This window comes from Cebus imitator, unplaced genomic scaffold, assembly GCF_001604975.1.
Source record: "Cebus imitator isolate Cc_AM_T3 unplaced genomic scaffold, Cebus_imitator-1.0 Scaffold340, whole genome shotgun sequence".
Taxonomy (NCBI): domain Eukaryota; kingdom Metazoa; phylum Chordata; class Mammalia; order Primates; family Cebidae; genus Cebus; species Cebus imitator.
The window spans coordinates 1,329,474-1,347,711 of NW_016107655.1; the positions used below are offsets into that span (position 1 = coordinate 1,329,474).

At 39.6% G+C, this 18,238-nt stretch overlaps 1 protein-coding gene and 1 long non-coding RNA gene across 7 annotated transcripts in view; one reads left to right on the plus strand and one right to left on the minus strand.

Annotated features, from left to right (window-relative positions):
• Positions 1-18,238, plus strand: part of TMEM108 (transmembrane protein 108) — a 367,717-nt gene that overhangs the window by 133,709 nt on the left and 215,770 nt on the right. The window lies entirely within an intron of this gene.
• LOC119467856 lies at positions 5,936-12,954 on the minus strand. Its single transcript, XR_005196492.1, has 2 exons — positions 12,841-12,954; positions 5,936-6,339 (listed from the first exon to the last, which is right to left on the minus strand). It is a non-coding gene; the product is annotated as an uncharacterized LOC119467856 (long non-coding RNA).

Consider the following 18,238-nt stretch of genomic DNA (forward strand, 5'->3'; position numbering starts at 1 on the left):
TAGGTGTCTAACGCAGCAGAGTAACAGATCAGGCTGCATGTATGTTTACCAGGCTGTAAAAATTCCCAGCCTTTACCATTCAGGGAAAGTGTCACAAGCATGCTATATCTGTTGGTGAATGTGATGAATCACCCAGAGAAGGACAGCAAAAATGCAGGCTTTCCATATTAAAAGGGAGAACATTACATTCATTATCTTCCCAGATCTTTACTCATGACATCCACGGTTTCTGGTAGATCATCTTCTATGATTCCCCACTATTGTAAGGAAGTAGACGAGCTGCTCTGTGTGTCCCTTATCGTACCACTTGATAGTGATTAGTAGGAATTTATCACTATGGTGTACTTCATGGTTTTCCACCTATAAAGTATTTTTTATTCTAGTTTTGCTAATCTAGTTTGGTAAATCTCCATGGCCCATTTCGCTGAAATTTAGGTATTTTAAAACATTATACATCTGTCATCTGCGTTTTCTGTTTCTTCTCTTTAGCTGCATTTACCCATGCTCTAAGTAGCTAACTTATTTTCCTCCATTCACTCCAGAGGATCTAGCCCTTTGATTACCTGATCTTTGAGGGCTCTTGCACCCTACTCAGTGTCTTTCTGGTATAATTTTTTTTTCCAGGAGTAGCACTGCAGGTTTACGTTCAGATTTAAGAATCCCACTGTGATGATGATAACCCGTACATACCTCTAACTCTGAGCCAGGGACTGTTCCACATGTTCATGTTAATTTACTTCTCATAACCCTGTGAACAGATACTGTTGTTATTCCCATTTTACAGATGAAGGAGCTGAGTCATAGAGATGTTAAATGACTTAAACAAGGTGACACAACTGATAGTGGCAGATCTGGGACTTGAAGCCAGGCAGTGTGGTTCCAGGACCTCTCTCATTTAACGGCTACTTTGTGCCCATCCCGTTCTCTTCTTTCTGTTTTCATTTTCACTTTTTTTTTTTTTTTGAACTTTTCTTCATAAACTATGTGAAGTCCCTTTCTGTTTTGTCCTGCTTTATTTAAAAGGACCCAGCAAAGGTACAGAGAGAATGTAATGGCTTTGTTCCTGATGTCACTGCAAGTTAGAATCCACATTGAGAAGCATGGGGAGAGGCCAGAATCAAACAGAACGTTCTGGGTTCACAGTCACCTTCTTGCTTGACAGACACCTTCTCTGTGGAGGACTACAGGGTTCTCCTGTGGTGTGCTTAGGAAGGGACTGGCTTTCTGGCCTATCTGAAGTGGAAGGCATCCTCCAGGGTAGGCGGGCTTCCTTTAGGGCTGCTGCTCCTCTTGTGTGTCACTCAGCCTCGGTTAAAGTCCTCAGAGTTGGTTCTAGAAAGCGGCACTGGTGGCAGAAGAAAAACTGACGCTGCTTAGTGGAATCACATGAGGAACAAACTGCGATGTTTCCTTGGTTCGTGGGTCTGGGTGTGAGACTGTGAGAACCATGTTTGTGTTCCCAATCCTCAACATAGCCACACCTGAGGAGTTGGCCTTGGGTCTAAATGATGCTCTCTTTTCCTCTATTAGGAACCATATAAGGCCTAAGTTCCATGCTGTGTTTGTGAAATCACTGAGTCCTAGGACTCCTTCCCAACAGATTGAATGCTGTTTCTCTAGGTTTAGGTTAAAAATATGTTAGCCTTGGACACTGGGGCCAGGTTTATTGCAATAGGGCATAGCCAGGCTGGCCTGACCACCTTAGGCTGTCACTCTCAAATGCTTTCCATTTACAAAAAAATTGATGGAGCTTCTCCCAGGGTAGATCTAATCAGTTGGAAGTTCCTTGCTGTCACTGCTAGCCTGTCTGTGGCTTCAAATCTCTGTTGACTTTGAGGACCTATCTGCCTGCTTTCTGCAAGTCACTCAGCCCAGCCATCCTGCTCCACTTCTTATGTATCTTGTATCTGGGTCAGTCCAGCACTACCTTTGGTGCCAAGCCTTTGTCCTTGTGCAATTTTGTAGACTTCTTTGGGAGGTGGTTTGAAAATTTGATGCAAAGCATGATGTCTGACAATTGTCTAACATTAATATTACATAGTCATCTGATCCCCTGTAATGGCCTCCTAACTGACCCCTCCCCTCAACCTCCAAAAGCAATTTTCTACCTATTTCCAATACAGTCTTTTAAAAATGAACATTCTGTCATATCAGTTTCTTGCTTAGAANTTGTTTTTTCGCTTGTACATTTAAGTAGATTCTGGATCTTAGACCTTTGTCAGATGTAGTTTTCAGATATTTTCTCCCATTCTGTGGGTTGTCTGTTTACTCTGTTGATAGTTTCTTTTGCTGTACAGAAGATCTTTAGTTTAATTAGATCCCATTTATCAATTTTCGCTTTTGCTGAAATAGCTTTTGGCATTTTTGTTATGAAATTTTTGCCAGATCCTACGTCCAAAATGTTATTTCCTAGGTTATCTTCCAGGGTTTTTATAGACTTAGGTTTTACATTTAGGTCTTTAATCTGTCTTGAGTTGATTTTTTTTTAATATGATGTAAGGTGGGGGTCTAGTTTCAATCTTTATTATTATTATTATCATTTGAGACAACGTCTCACTATGCTGCCGAAGCCTATACTTAATTTTTCTAGTTAACTTCTTTCTCCTGAGATACTCAAAGGTACAGGCATAGTGTTCAGAAAACAGTAATTCTGTAGATGTTTTACAGCAACTAAGACAAACTTAGGAATATTTTGCCCTTTGTGACTCTGCAGTAGCTGAGTTGCTGTGGAGAATGCAAGGATCTATGTGATAATATACCTTCAGGAAGCACAGAATTTAGTTAGAGATAGAGTGCATGTATAGTATATATAAGAGATGAGTAACATCAGACAGTATATTTAGTGAATAGTACAAATAACAACTTAGAATATACTTAAAATTATGGGTGCAAAGATTTGTACAATAGCCTTTTAACTACAATATTAGAATATGGAATATCAAAAGATGTTTTACTATTTATGTGATTTAAGCAAGTCACTTAATCTCTCTGAAGCTTGACTATTTTTGTTTGTAAAATGGGTTGCTGATAGAACCCAAACTGCAAGGTTGAAGAGTCCAGTGAGATAATAGATGAGAAAGAACAGTGCAAGATTCTTATGTAAGATTGTCATTTGTGATGTTCAGAAATGTCCACATCTGTGCCTTTAAGGCATGTGGCAGAACTGTACTACTTTGCCTCCTTTGCAGTTAGGTATGGCCATGTATCTTACTCTGGCCAATGAAATGTAGGCCCAGATGGATATGTGCCACTTCTAGAGGGATGCTTTTAAGAGCCTGTGTGTAAATCACTGTTTTCCCCTTCTTTCTCTGCCACTGGGATGGTGGAAGCAATGTGAAGCCTTAATCTACCTAGGGCTCCTTAAGTGGTCATAATGAGCGAAGCCCCCAGCTACCTGAAGTTGAGTATGAAGCATGAGCAAGAAATAAATTTCTGTCATGTTAAAGTAATGAGATATTTGGAGTTGTTGCTGCAACATAATTTCCTGAAACAGTCTGGCTAGAATGTTTACCAGTCATTCTTAATATTACTTGAGTACCTGGATATTCAGGTTTTGGATATGTTATACATGTGTCTGCTGTATATTAGATTTGTTAATATCTTTGCTACCTTTTTTAACTCCAGTTTTCAAAAACAGTTGGCCTCAAACCAATCATGTCTTTTTCTCATCTTTTCTGTTAAGTATTTAAGGTATCTACAGACCAGGAATAGAACTGGGCTTTTCTGTCTATTTCTATTTCTCAAAAGTTTAATTGAAAGGAAAAGTTATTGGTCAGGACAAAGTACCTGTGCAGATCATAACTATTTGGAAGAGTGACTGAATGTAATTAAAGGCAAGCTACCTTTATATCTATGTATTTTAACAAGTCTGTAGTTATTACCACAAAATTAAACCTGAGTCTTATAATTTTGGGAAAGGTAAAGCTCTTGCTCAGATTTTAAGTTCTTACTCTCCTTGACACCCTTTTCTCATTTAGAGAAAATCGGACCCATTTTAGAACGTGTGGCCATAAACCGGTGCTTGAGAGCCATGCAAGGAATGGCATTCTGATTAAGAGTACTTTTAACAAGTTCAGGATAACAAGTTCACTTGGAGGATGCCTAAGACAGAATTACTTTATATTAAACTCTTATCTGCGTTAAAGCATATAGTAAGCATTCAGTGTAACAGTCACTAACTTTGATGATTCGAGCCATCAATTTTAATGAAGATTCACATGTATCCCGTTGAATATAGCTCTCTCAGGGTGTATGTGAGCCAGGAGCATGAGCTCCCCTAGTTCCGGATAACAATTAGCCCAGTGTGACTCTGTTGAAAGGCTGGTTAGTGCCAGCCCTGGAGACTGCAGCATGGCCTTCTGAGTGCTTAGTCTCTTTAGACTGAACAGATTAACCCTTCTTTTTGGAGCAAAGCCTACATGCCATATGCCAGGTATTAGACAAGTGGGTTATCTCCTTTAAGCCTCTTAACAATCCTATGAGTCCTGTTAACTCCTTTTTATATAACAGATTCAGACAAAAACAAACACAAAAGAACAGAGGTAAGTTCTGCCCTCCATATTTGTCTCTGTGGTGTCTCATGTATCATAGAAATTGGTTAGATGTGAAAACGTTGACTCAAGGAAGCAAACATTTTAGTTCTTTTAACATCTTTGACATTTTTTCATAGAAAACCAAAAAATGCCAGAGGCAAAGAGAAACTGCCCATCTTTCTGCCATTCATGGTGAAGTATGATTGAACTTTGGCATGCAGTCCCCTTCCTGCCCCTAAGTATGTGCAGTATTTGTGGAGGGAGATGTGAAGGAGCACTGTCTATCTTCCATCAGCACTCGGAGACCCCTGTATCTCAAGGGTGAGGGGCAGGAGATTTAATTTAGTTAAATAGTCATTTATGAGAGGAGGTATCACAAAAGTAATGTCCATGGTTACTGTCTTCTGTTGGCCTTTCCCACAGCTGGCTAATGTCATCCAGCCACCAATCAAGGCTTGTGAATAGGTGTCTAACGCAGCAGAGTAACAGATCAGGCTGCATGTATGTTTACCAGGCTGTAAAAATTCCCAGCCTTTACCATTCAGGGAAAGTGTCACAAGCATGCTATATCTGTTGGTGAATGTGATGAATCACCCAGAGAAGGACAGCAAAAATGCAGGCTTTCCATATTAAAAGGGAGAACATTACATTCATTATCTTCCCAGATCTTTACTCATGACATCCACGGTTTCTGGTAGATCATCTTCTATGATTCCCCACTATTGTAAGGAAGTAGACGAGCTGCTCTGTGTGTCCCTTATCGTACCACTTGATAGTGATTAGTAGGAATTTATCACTATGGTGTACTTCATGGTTTTCCACCTATAAAGTATTTTTTATTCTAGTTTTGCTAATCTAGTTTGGTAAATCTCCATGGCCCATTTCGCTGAAATTTAGGTATTTTAAAACATTATACATCTGTCATCTGCGTTTTCTGTTTCTTCTCTTTAGCTGCATTTACCCATGCTCTAAGTAGCTAACTTATTTTCCTCCATTCACTCCAGAGGATCTAGCCCTTTGATTACCTGATCTTTGAGGGCTCTTGCACCCTACTCAGTGTCTTTCTGGTATAATTTTTTTTTCCAGGAGTAGCACTGCAGGTTTACGTTCAGATTTAAGAATCCCACTGTGATGATGATAACCCGTACATACCTCTAACTCTGAGCCAGGGACTGTTCCACATGTTCATGTTAATTTACTTCTCATAACCCTGTGAACAGATACTGTTGTTATTCCCATTTTACAGATGAAGGAGCTGAGTCATAGAGATGTTAAATGACTTAAACAAGGTGACACAACTGATAGTGGCAGATCTGGGACTTGAAGCCAGGCAGTGTGGTTCCAGGACCTCTCTCATTTAACGGCTACTTTGTGCCCATCCCGTTCTCTTCTTTCTGTTTTCATTTTCACTTTTTTTTTTTTTTTGAACTTTTCTTCATAAACTATGTGAAGTCCCTTTCTGTTTTGTCCTGCTTTATTTAAAAGGACCCAGCAAAGGTACAGAGAGAATGTAATGGCTTTGTTCCTGATGTCACTGCAAGTTAGAATCCACATTGAGAAGCATGGGGAGAGGCCAGAATCAAACAGAACGTTCTGGGTTCACAGTCACCTTCTTGCTTGACAGACACCTTCTCTGTGGAGGACTACAGGGTTCTCCTGTGGTGTGCTTAGGAAGGGACTGGCTTTCTGGCCTATCTGAAGTGGAAGGCATCCTCCAGGGTAGGCGGGCTTCCTTTAGGGCTGCTGCTCCTCTTGTGTGTCACTCAGCCTCGGTTAAAGTCCTCAGAGTTGGTTCTAGAAAGCGGCACTGGTGGCAGAAGAAAAACTGACGCTGCTTAGTGGAATCACATGAGGAACAAACTGCGATGTTTCCTTGGTTCGTGGGTCTGGGTGTGAGACTGTGAGAACCATGTTTGTGTTCCCAATCCTCAACATAGCCACACCTGAGGAGTTGGCCTTGGGTCTAAATGATGCTCTCTTTTCCTCTATTAGGAACCATATAAGGCCTAAGTTCCATGCTGTGTTTGTGAAATCACTGAGTCCTAGGACTCCTTCCCAACAGATTGAATGCTGTTTCTCTAGGTTTAGGTTAAAAATATGTTAGCCTTGGACACTGGGGCCAGGTTTATTGCAATAGGGCATAGCCAGGCTGGCCTGACCACCTTAGGCTGTCACTCTCAAATGCTTTCCATTTACAAAAAAATTGATGGAGCTTCTCCCAGGGTAGATCTAATCAGTTGGAAGTTCCTTGCTGTCACTGCTAGCCTGTCTGTGGCTTCAAATCTCTGTTGACTTTGAGGACCTATCTGCCTGCTTTCTGCAAGTCACTCAGCCCAGCCATCCTGCTCCACTTCTTATGTATCTTGTATCTGGGTCAGTCCAGCACTACCTTTGGTGCCAAGCCTTTGTCCTTGTGCAATTTTGTAGACTTCTTTGGGAGGTGGTTTGAAAATTTGATGCAAAGCATGATGTCTGACAATTGTCTAACATTAATATTACACAGTCATCTGATCCCCTGTAATGGCCTCCTAACTGACCCTCTTGCTTATACACCCCTCCCCTCAACCTCCAAAAGCAATTTTCTACCTATTTCCAATACAGTCTTTTAAAAATGAACATTCTGTCATATCAGTTTCTTGCTTAGAATCCTTCAGTGACTTCTCAATTTTTGGCATGTTGAATAAAACCCAAGCCTGCATAACCCCACGTGATCTGGTCCTACCTCTACCTTGGACACCATTTTGTACCAGCCTCACCCTTTTGATTCAGCCACACCAACCTTCTGTTTTAACACTTCAAGTATTCACATTGGCACTTATGTACATGTAGTTTCTGCTTCCTGGAATGCTTGTCCATTGATCTTACATGGCTGGCCTCTTCACACCACCAGCTGTCACCTTAACATCCTCAAGAGGCATTCTTTCATCACTCATTCTAAAGTAGCCATGCTGTCACTCTTTCCTCCTCTTGTATATTTGTCCATTGTCTCTCTACTCTCATTAGAAAATAAGCTTCATTAGGTGGGGACCTCTCATGGCCTATTCTCTGTTGTATCCCCAATGCCTAGAATAGTGCCTGGAACATAGTAGGTAGGTGTTGAATTAATAGCTATTGAATGAATAAATGATACATGGTAAGTGCTCAATAAACATTAGCTATTATTATTATGTTAGATATAAACAGAAATGTGAAAATGTAACTGGGGTTCAGTTGAGCCCTTATTCTTCACAGTAATATGTTCAAAGAAACAACTATGTGGCAGAAAAATATGACTAAAAGCAACTAATATCTTTACTCATTCTCACTCAAAAAAAAAATGCTCAAAGTGAGAGGGTATATTTTTCACCTATAACAACTTGTTGAAATCTTGTTGCCATTTCTGATACAGTATTCAACACACATGGCAGCTCTGCCAACTGTATCTTTCTGTCTCTTTGCCAACCCCCAACCAAAGAGCTCTTCAAAAACCTGGCTAAGTGCCTTCAGGTACTATTGTTACCTTTTTTTGGCCCATTTCTAAATCAGCATTCAGAAAAGGTCAGGAGTCACACAGGCACACTGGAACCTAGAGTGAAGTTGAGGGTGCTAGAAGTGAGGCTGGGAATACTCAGGTTAATAGTTTTTGAACCTGCTGGACATAAAGAAAAAAAAAAAAGGAAACTGATTAAAGATATTAGGGAATTCTAAACTGAATGGTACCTAAATAAGACTATCCTAAATAGCTGTACTTGTGGAGCATTGAATCCTAGATATTTTTTTTCAGATACACAAAAGCTAAATCTCTTAAATCCTTGCTATCCTACTACAAAGCTTTGAACCCAGATTAGACAGCGATCTCTACTATCACAAAGCTTATGTGTTACAACTATTTGTTTACTCTATAAGTCCTCCCTTGCAACCTTATTGACTTGCTTTATTATTTTGTTTGTAACAACTGTGAACTGGACCTAAAAAGGAAGGGGAACTATTAGAGACAAGGAAAAGAACATGATACTACTCAGCCTGAGTGAGCAGACCAAGATGAAAAATGATCTCACTACACGGTGGTAACAGTGACTAATTCCTAAAGTGGGAGTAAAGTCAAAGACAGGAGTGTGTCCCGGCCACTTTTTATCTCTGAATTGTTTCTCCAGTAGTGAGTTCTGGCCTACAGAGTTCTGGCCTACAAAATGCCCTTTGTTCAGCTTTCTTATGTCTAGTACACATGTGCAAGACAGACCTTTAAGATTACAGGATGTGGTCTTGGGAAAGCAGATCTTTACTGTGCAAAATATCCAGGTCTGCCAGAGCATCTTTTCTGAGCTCTTGGCTTCATTAATACACTGTTCCAACCTGCTGACCTCAACTGACTCATCAGGTTGTAAATGGAGTTGGGAATAGAAATTATTTCCCTGGGGGATCCCAGTTGTATAATAGCTGTCATTCGTATGCAGTAAAATGATTTGCAGAGTAGCACAGCTCAGAGTTCCCAGCTGCATTCTGTCTGTTTATTTCTGGCAGCATATGAAACAGTTTGCTAGCTATGTGCTTTCTAAAAGGTAATATGGACATGATAGTAACATCTGGGCCTGGGTTTTCTTCCACCCCATATAGATTTTAGTAGGAAGTCTGCATCTAAGAAATTTGAGTTTAATGTCTGTTCTTTGCTTTCTAACTGCATTCCTGTCAGTTCTCCCTTGCTTTTATTGGCCACAGTCTTGAGCCTCTCAGCTGCCATCTCCCAGAGAGTGCCAAGCTAAAGAGCTACACATAAATATTCATGAGGGAAAGAGACTCAGAAAACAGAGGACAGGTTGGGGAACCCTTTTTCCCAAGATGGGCTACTGGCTTCTTGCCTTACTTTCCTTTTCCTCCCTCCATCTACTCCTAGAGTAAATTAACTTACACACTGGCCATTATCTCTGTATCCAGTGGGGAAGAGGCAGGACAGTGTCTGGAAGGCAATATCTAAGAGAAGTGTGAGAACTACCCATGTTCCCTTGGGATGGCATGGTGTTATCCAACCAACTTATGCCACTGAAGGGTGCATTGTCCAAATAGTCCTTATATGCCATAGGGGTCAAGGAGGGTGGAATGAGGAGAGCAGAGAATCACAAGTGATAATAGCTGTTGTGGTGGACAGCAGAGGGGTAGAGGAAGGAGACATGCTCTTGTTTGCCCTAGCCAGTCTCATGGGGACTGTGCCTTGGAGATAGTAATACAGGGGCTCACACTCCCTACTCTAACCCCCTAAACCTTTCTGTTCTAGAAAATCAGATTTAAATGAACTACAACTGCAGCCTTGAAGACTGTGGAGCAAGGGAGGATATTTCAGACCTCTGTGCCTCACTTAGAGGTGAGACAGTTGATGCTCAGAGGCCTGAATCTGTGTCTTCTGATAATTTTGCCATTGGGTTTAGCATCCTCCACTTATTGCCATCTTTCTTCTCCCTCTGCATTGAAATCATCCATAGCCACCAAGTTTCCCACAGCTTAGGCTGCTGGTGAAGGCCCCAGTTTGCTCCACACTAGTTTGTTCTCTGACCACTACTTGTCTCAGTCTCAAGTTCCTGATTTTCAGTTTTCACACTATTCCGAGCTAGGATCTTGCCTATTTCTAGTTACCCTTACCTAGGTTTCCATTTTATAACTTCCCATCAGACATGCACAGTCTGATTGATTAACTCTTCATAATACTGTTTTCTCTTTGTAAGCAGTAGAATTGGACTCTTAATTCAGATCAATTTCTGAAACAGCGGTCACTATCTCTATCTTTATGTGCCTGCCTTTGCATGGACTACATTTAGTGCCTTTTTCTACTATATGACAAGAACAATTTTATTAATCTCAGCAGACAAGAGAAAGTGTCAAGTCACAGCAAGCATGATGGGAGCCAGGGTTTCTTACTGACTTGACTGAACACCTCTGACTAAGGCCAGTTCTTAAGGTAATTGAACACACACCAGTGCTTTTACACAGTTTCTAACCTAGCCTGACTTCTCAGCCTGATACTTTGAATAAGTGAGGAGCCTATAAGCTGAACCCTGCGTTATATGATTGGTGAGTCTGAATGAAAATCGTTGTATTGGAGCCAGAATAGCAGGAGACAGTGTGATACAGTAGAAGGAACACTGAACTTGTAGTGAGAAGCTTAGGTTTGGGAGCATTGTTACTCTGCCAACTTACTGTCCACATGACATGGTCAAAACACTTAACCTGATGTTTTTCAGCTGCTCATGAATCCTGTGTACCAGGCACTGTGCTTGGCACTATTGACACATTGGTGACTGTGGCAAGATCTTGCAGCTAAGTGTGACAACCCTGGCTATGTTAGGGGGCTCTTGTGACCCTTGAATGAGGTAATGTTAGGGGGTTCTTGTGCGCCATAAATGATAGAAGAGTCACTTGTTTTGTGAACTTTAAATGTTCACAAGAGAGGTCTCATTTTTACTGAAAAAAAAGTAACAATATATATAATTTAAAGGCCACATGGGAGAGCATTAAGGTATCCAACAGAGCACCATATTGAAAAAAGTGCATAGCTACACAGATGGAGAATGTACACTGTCTAGTGGGAAAATATTTTTTACACATTTGTACACATACAGTAGCAAATTATAAACACTACTGCCTTTGATACAAGGAATATAAAGTACTTATTAAAAATAAATTATGTGAAACTCCATTTGATTCTCTTAGAAGCTATTCTTCTGTGTTGTCATTGAACACCCAGAAAGACTACAGGCTTGTAAAGAAACATCTCTGTTTACATGATGTATTTCTGTATCACTCTTCAGGGTCAAAAGAGCAGCAGAGCAGAGTGGCTATAAGGCATGGATTGAGGACAATCTTCAGACCACCCTTTCCTGGTGAGGGAGAGGCTTTATGAAGGCTTATGTGCTCCTTTGGAGCCTAAAAGGCAGCCCTTGAGATCCTCCTAAGGGACTAAATACCAAAGGGATATTAGACCTGGGCAGACTTAGATGCACTACACATTGGATGATTCCAAGTGACATGGAAGAGCATTTTAAAATCATATACTGTAAGACAGATTATAGATCTATAAAAAAAAAAAAAAAAAACCTATAGGCTGTTTTGTGCATATCTCACTTTTTGGAAAAAGAAGTATTTGCAGGTTTATATGTGTCTCAGTCTGTTTTGTCACTTAGCTTAAAAAAACACACAACTTATAAATTTAAAAGGAAAGGAGACTTTATTTCTTCCTAAGAACTGTAGCTTGCAGGGTGGCCATCCCACAGAAGTCTACCTCTGGCCAAGACCCACTATGAAGGAGGTGTGTTTGGGATAGGAGCTTTACGTTGAACAGGTTGGCTAAACATACATGTTGAATAGGTTACAAAAGGAGCTAAGAATATTCATGAAAGTGGTCCTAATACATGTGTATTGGACAAACATGCATATAACAGATACTGTGTTCACTTTGGAGTGGAGACTTAACATTTAAATGTATTGCAGTTAGGCCCTATATGTCAAAAGGTCTTTTCAGGACATGAAGGCACCCAAGTGGGCAACATCTGTAAACCTGCCAGAACCAGTCTGTGGTTGGTGGTTTTCTCATCGGGAGAAAGTTACTGAAATCAGTTTTGTCGAAAGCTGTCTTTATTGCTGATAGAATAGGGGTTCAGTTAGCATTGATGAGTTGGATGAGTTGTAATTGTTTTAATGTTGCCTATCTCAAGGTCAGTGTTTGTTTAGCTGCTAGAGAAAAAGAAAAACCTTGCGGCAATTAAAACATAGTTTGTGCTGGAGCGTGGTGTTGGGAGGAGGGAGAGCATCAGGAAGAATAGCTAATGGATGCTGGGCTTTATACCTAGGTGATGGGATGATCTGTGCACAAACCATCGAGGCACACATTTACCTATGTAACAAAACTGTACATGCACCCCTGAACTTAAAATAAAAATTGGAAAAACAACAGTTTATTTTACTCATAAATAAACATAGTTTGTTCCAAGTACAGGAGTGTATGGCTTACCCCTTGCCTGGCATGGCCATATGTCCTGCTTATAATTCGGTATCTTAGTGCCACAAAAAGTCTGTTCTGTCAGTCTTATGATCCCTATTTTAACATTAATGCTGGTCTGTCGTGTCTAAACCACAAGAGGGAGGGGATATAATGAGGCATGTCTGGCCTCCCGTCCCATCCTGGCTGGGAACTCAGTTTTAAGATTTTTAGGGAGCCTCCTTGGCCACAAGGGGGTCTGTTCAGTTAGTTGCAGCGGGGGTGGGTAGGATTTTATTTTTGGTTTACACCCTATAACAGAATACCACAGACTGGGTAATTTATAAGGAAAAATATATTTCTTACCGTTCTGGAAACTGAGAAGTCTAAAGTTAAGGGGCCCACATCTAGCGAGGGCGTCTTGCTACATCTTCACATGGCGGAAGGCTTGAAGGGCAAGAGAGCAGGGGAGAGATGGGGGAGAAGGGGACTGAACCCATCCTTTTATTAGGAACCTACTCCCGAGATAACAGCATTAATCCATTCATGCCCTTGTGACCTAATCACCTCTTAAAGGTCCCACCTCTCAACACTTTTGCATGGGGGATTAAGTTTCTAACACATGAACTTTGTCACATTCAAACCATAGCAGTATGCAATATTAACTTTATCATTGGATGATACAGTTTTGTATTCATCTTTGGACTTTCTGTATTTTCTAAGCTTTGTGCAGTAAGCATGTATTTCTTTTGTAGTCAGAAAAGTAATTATTGTAAACAAAATCCTATTATAAACAGAACTCTAAAATATTATCTATACAGCAAAGGGACTGTGCTGTTCATCGTTTTATCCCTGGTGTCCGGACTATGCAGTGGAATCACATGAGAGAGCTTGTGAACGCTACAGATTTCTGAGCCTCAGCCCTAGAGATGCTGGCTGATTCAGTTCTGGAAGGAGATGAGGCTGCCAGGGAAAATGAAAGCAGATTCTAGAACAAGTCATACTATGGAATATTATCAAACCTATCATTTGCCATATAATTCCAGGTTTATTATAACCTGGGACAAAATGTGTACCCCAGTTGAAAATTATCACTGTAGCCTTCCCTCCATCTTGGCTCCAATTGCTGCTCTACCTGGGAACAATGTTATCTAGTTCAGTCTCCCCTGAGATAGTTTTCAGGCTCTGTGAGACTTAGAAAAAGCAATTATCTATCAAATACCAGATGGCTGTGTAGATTAGCCCCAATGAGTAAAAACATAGTGACGTGAACAAAAGATGGTGATTAGCTGGTTGAATAACAACAGACCATCTCAGCGCAGATGTACTGGAAACAAGGGCAGGATCAGATACTACGGTCTTTATTTTCTTGGTTTCATTAACAATGCATTCATTATTTCAATACTGCCCTGATGTTAACAGGGAGATAAGGAGAGGGGGATAACTTTTACACCACAGCTTTTTCATTTTTATTAAAATAACATTTCCTTAAAATTTCATGGTAAGAGATGACTTAATGTTATTTTCCATCTGGTTGTAAAGAATAGTAATGTGTGCTTCCTGGAAGATTTTTTTTTTAAATCCCAAACGAAGCATTTTTAGCTCAGTTTACATAACTGTTATAGAAAACCTAATATTCCCATAATATTCACATCATCCACATATGCAAACACAGGACTAAGTTGTATTTAAACAAAAAACAAAATTTAAAAAAAAGTGGAAGCCACCCAAATGTTTCAGGCCTCCATTCTGGCTGTATTTAGTTAAAAAAAAAAAATTGAAGCTTTCTAAGATGCTGTCGATTCAAAACCCAGCTGTAAACTGTAGGCTCTCCCAGCTCTCAGGCTAAGGTATGAGTTGGAGGTTACCAAAACTAGTAAAATGTGGTACCACAATTTTAATTGTAAAAATACCTAGTTTAAAATGTAGCCAATATTTAGAAACACATTAACACACTCTAAAACATCCAGAAGCATTTAGATATTGGTGGTGTACAAGCACTAAACATCATTTTACTTCAACAAAGAAATAGTCAAAATATTAAAGTCAGAGTTTTAAAAAGATCAATCTGTTAAAATACAGTGCTTTTTTAATGAAGGAAGAAACATATCTCTAAGGTATGATAGGAGATATATCAGTATATATCAGTTAATATATATTTCTAGGAATAGATGCCTTCAAAAATACAGATATTGTTGCAGAATTGTGGTGGTTTAATTTTTTGACAAATGCATTATCTTAGGAGTGGTCAGTCTGATTTGTCCACCCCTAAAGAATCAATAGTTAAACACCATATCACCCAGCCCATGTTCCTAACATTGAGCCAAGTGATGAAAATTAGGCAACTAAAAGCAGATATTTTGGCAAGAAGTATCACTGAGAGGCAAGCTGGTCATGAGTAGGTATTTTTTCATTGTTTTATTTACTCATTTATGAGTCTGAGGTATTGATTGCTCCCAAGTTCTCTCTCTAACATTTAGATAATTTACCACCAGATAGATGGTGATGGTGATGACTGGCTTTCCATTAATCTGTGTATCGACATTGTAGTTCATCTACCTATACTAGGTACAGGAAAGGAGTTGGCAAAGGAATAGTATAAATGGATGCATGTGACATGCTTTCAGAGAGTATCAGGTTTGCTTAAGAATGTTAGGGGTAAAATAATATAAACAAGTTTTTTTCTTTTCTGTCTTCTTCTCCTCTTCTCTTCTTGTTTCATTTATTTTCTTTTTGTTTCTTTTCTTTTTAAAACAGAGTTTCGCTCTTGTTGCCCAAGCTGGAGTGCAATGGCCCGATCTCGGCTCACTGCAACCCCCACCTCCCGGGTTCAAACAATTCTGCTTCAGCCTCCCAAGTAGCTGGGATTACAGTCATGCACCACTAGGCCAGGCTAATTTTGTATTTTTTTTAGTAGAGCTGGGGTTTCTCCACGTTGATCAGGCTGGTTTCAAACTCGCAACCTCAGGTAATCTGCCTGCCTCAGCCTCCCAAAGTGCTGGGAATACAGGTGTGAGCCACTGCACCAGGCCCTAATATAAACAAGTTTTATTGCTAGTATATAATTTTAAAATTATATTTATATTAAAGTCATTACCTATTGTGGAATATAAAGCAAAATAATCATGTGTCTTTAAGAGATGGAGTCTTGCTCTGTCACCTATGCTGGAGTGTGGTGGTGCAATCATAGCTCACTGCAACCTCAAATTCCTAGGTTCAAGTAATTCTTCTGCCTCAGTGTCCCAAATAGCTGAATTCAGGTGCACACCACTATGTCTGGTTCAAAATACACATTTTTGTAAAGATGAAACAGGAGATTTCAAGGACATTTCCTGCTTAGAGAGGCCACTTTCCACTGTACCTCAGGACTCCAGAATGTGGGATTAGGGTGACATATATTAGTTCATTCACATCTTTTATTAGAGACTCTTCCGTAAAAAGATTTGAGAAGCACTGCTTAGGGGCAGGAAGGAAAAAAGCATAACATTTACTTAAATAAATGTCTATTCAGTGACAGTTATGAAAGGACTCCATTCAGTTACACATTTTTTGAAAAAAACTAACTCTTAAATGAGCTAAGCAGGCTGGGTGCAGTGGCTCACACCTGTAATCCCAGCACTTTGGGAAGCTGAGGTGGGTAGATCACCTGAGGTCAGGAGTTCGAGACCAGCCTGACCAACATCGTGAAACACTGTTGCTACCGAAAATACAAAAATTAGCTGGGTAGGGTGGTGCATGCCTGTAAACCCAGCTGCTTGGGAGGCTGAGGCAGGAGGATTGCTTGAACCCAGGAGGTGGAAGTTGCAGTGAGCCAAGATCATGCCATTGCACTCTAGCCTGGGCAACAAGTGTGAAACTCCATCTAAAAAAAAAAAAAAAAAAAGGCAACAATAAATCACTAATTATTCTATTTATGAGAATTAAAATTTTAGGGAATGAAGAAGTACCAGTGGCTAGATTCTTACCGTTTCCTGATAAAGAACCACGAGTGGAGCTTTTATCTGCTTTAGTGTCTCATTTATCACTTTTGGTGTGAAAAGTTCCCATGATTTATACATATCTAGACTCTTGCTGCTAAATATTCTCTGCATACTTTGATAATAAACCCATACTAGTGTTTACTGCATACCAGACACTGCTCTAAGGTTTTTGCATTTAACCCTCACAGAAACTCTGTGAGACATAATTGTTCTTGTGTTTTCATTTTATAGATGAGAAAACTGACTCATAGAGAGTTCAGTAATTTTTTTAAGAGCACATAGCTTACAAATGATAGAACAAAGAATGGACCCTGGGCAATCTGGTTCTAGAGTCCTGTTGTTAAACATCACCTTTTCCTGCTTGTCATCACAGAAATTATTAAATGTTTACTGTTTACAAGGCAAATATTTATGAAATCATTAGAAATTCTGTTGGAGAACTGCTTTGAATCACATAAGTAGTTATTAACAAATGAGGATCTAGTAAAATTGGAGAATAATGGCATGGTAGGTGCCATTTGGCTAATAAAGGAAAGAAAATGAAGCCCTGAAATAGATTTTTTTAAATTACTTTCATTATAGTTATGCTATATACATCTTGTATGAAGTAAAGGATATTGCTTGGTGCTATTGGGCAGGGGATTTTTTGAGCTTTTTAAAACTGTATTTCAACATAACTATGCTTACAGAAATACACTCATATTTAATAATAGAATGTAACTTAAGTTTAACTTATGCAATTTGGATCAAAAACTTGGTACATGGTTTAAGATTTTTAAAAATGACTTGCAATCGGACTTGTTTTTATCTATTACTAATTGATATGGTTTGGCTGTGTCACCACCCAAATATTATCTTGAGTTCTCATGTATTGTGGGAGGGACCCAGTAGGAGGTAATCAAATCATGGGGGTGGGTCTTTCCTATGCTATTCTTGTGATGGTGAATAAGTCTTATGAGATCTGATGGTTTTATAAGGGGGCGATTCCCTGCACAAGCTCTGTCTTTGCCTGCTGCCATGCATGTAAGACGTAACTGGCTCCTACTTGCCTTCCTCCATGATTGTGAGGCCTCCCCAGCCATGTGGAACTGTAAGTCCATTAAACCTCTTTCTTTTGTAAATTGCCCAGTCTTGGATATGTCTTTATCAGCAGCATGCAAGATCTCATCTTTTTTTACATTGGTATAGTAGTAAAGAACCTTGAGAAACTTACCTTTGGTTTGCCTCATAAAAATAGCATGTGTTGCACTGTGTAAGTTTATAAAATTCGTGCAACAAAACGTTGTAATATTTCAATGCCAGTTCAGAAAGTTTAGTAACTAACAGATACGGAAGAGGGTGGGAGGGAAACCTATGTACACAAATACTGCATGTAGATTGTAAATCTACACAAACCAAGATTCAGATAATTTCTTCAATCTGCATTAACAGTATCTGTTCATTTCATCTGCCAAAGTCAACTAGAAAACACTAGCTGTTAAGTTTTTTTATTTTTTGACTTCTGAAAAAAAGAAAATCAAGTTTCTTTTCAGCTTTTCAATCCAGAAGTGAAGGTATATCACATACAAGGTATTCCTTCCATTGTCAACATTCATGAGCTAGCATGCAATGTGGTCTACTTGGGTTTTAATTTGTATCAGCACTCATATGAAAAATGGTCTCCAAAGTTAATGACCACATGACTTTAGAAGTGACTCTAAAAAATAAAATCTCCCTTCTTGGAAGACTAGAGCAAAACATCTAGCCATACTTACAAGTATGGCAAAAAAAAAAAAAAAAAAAAA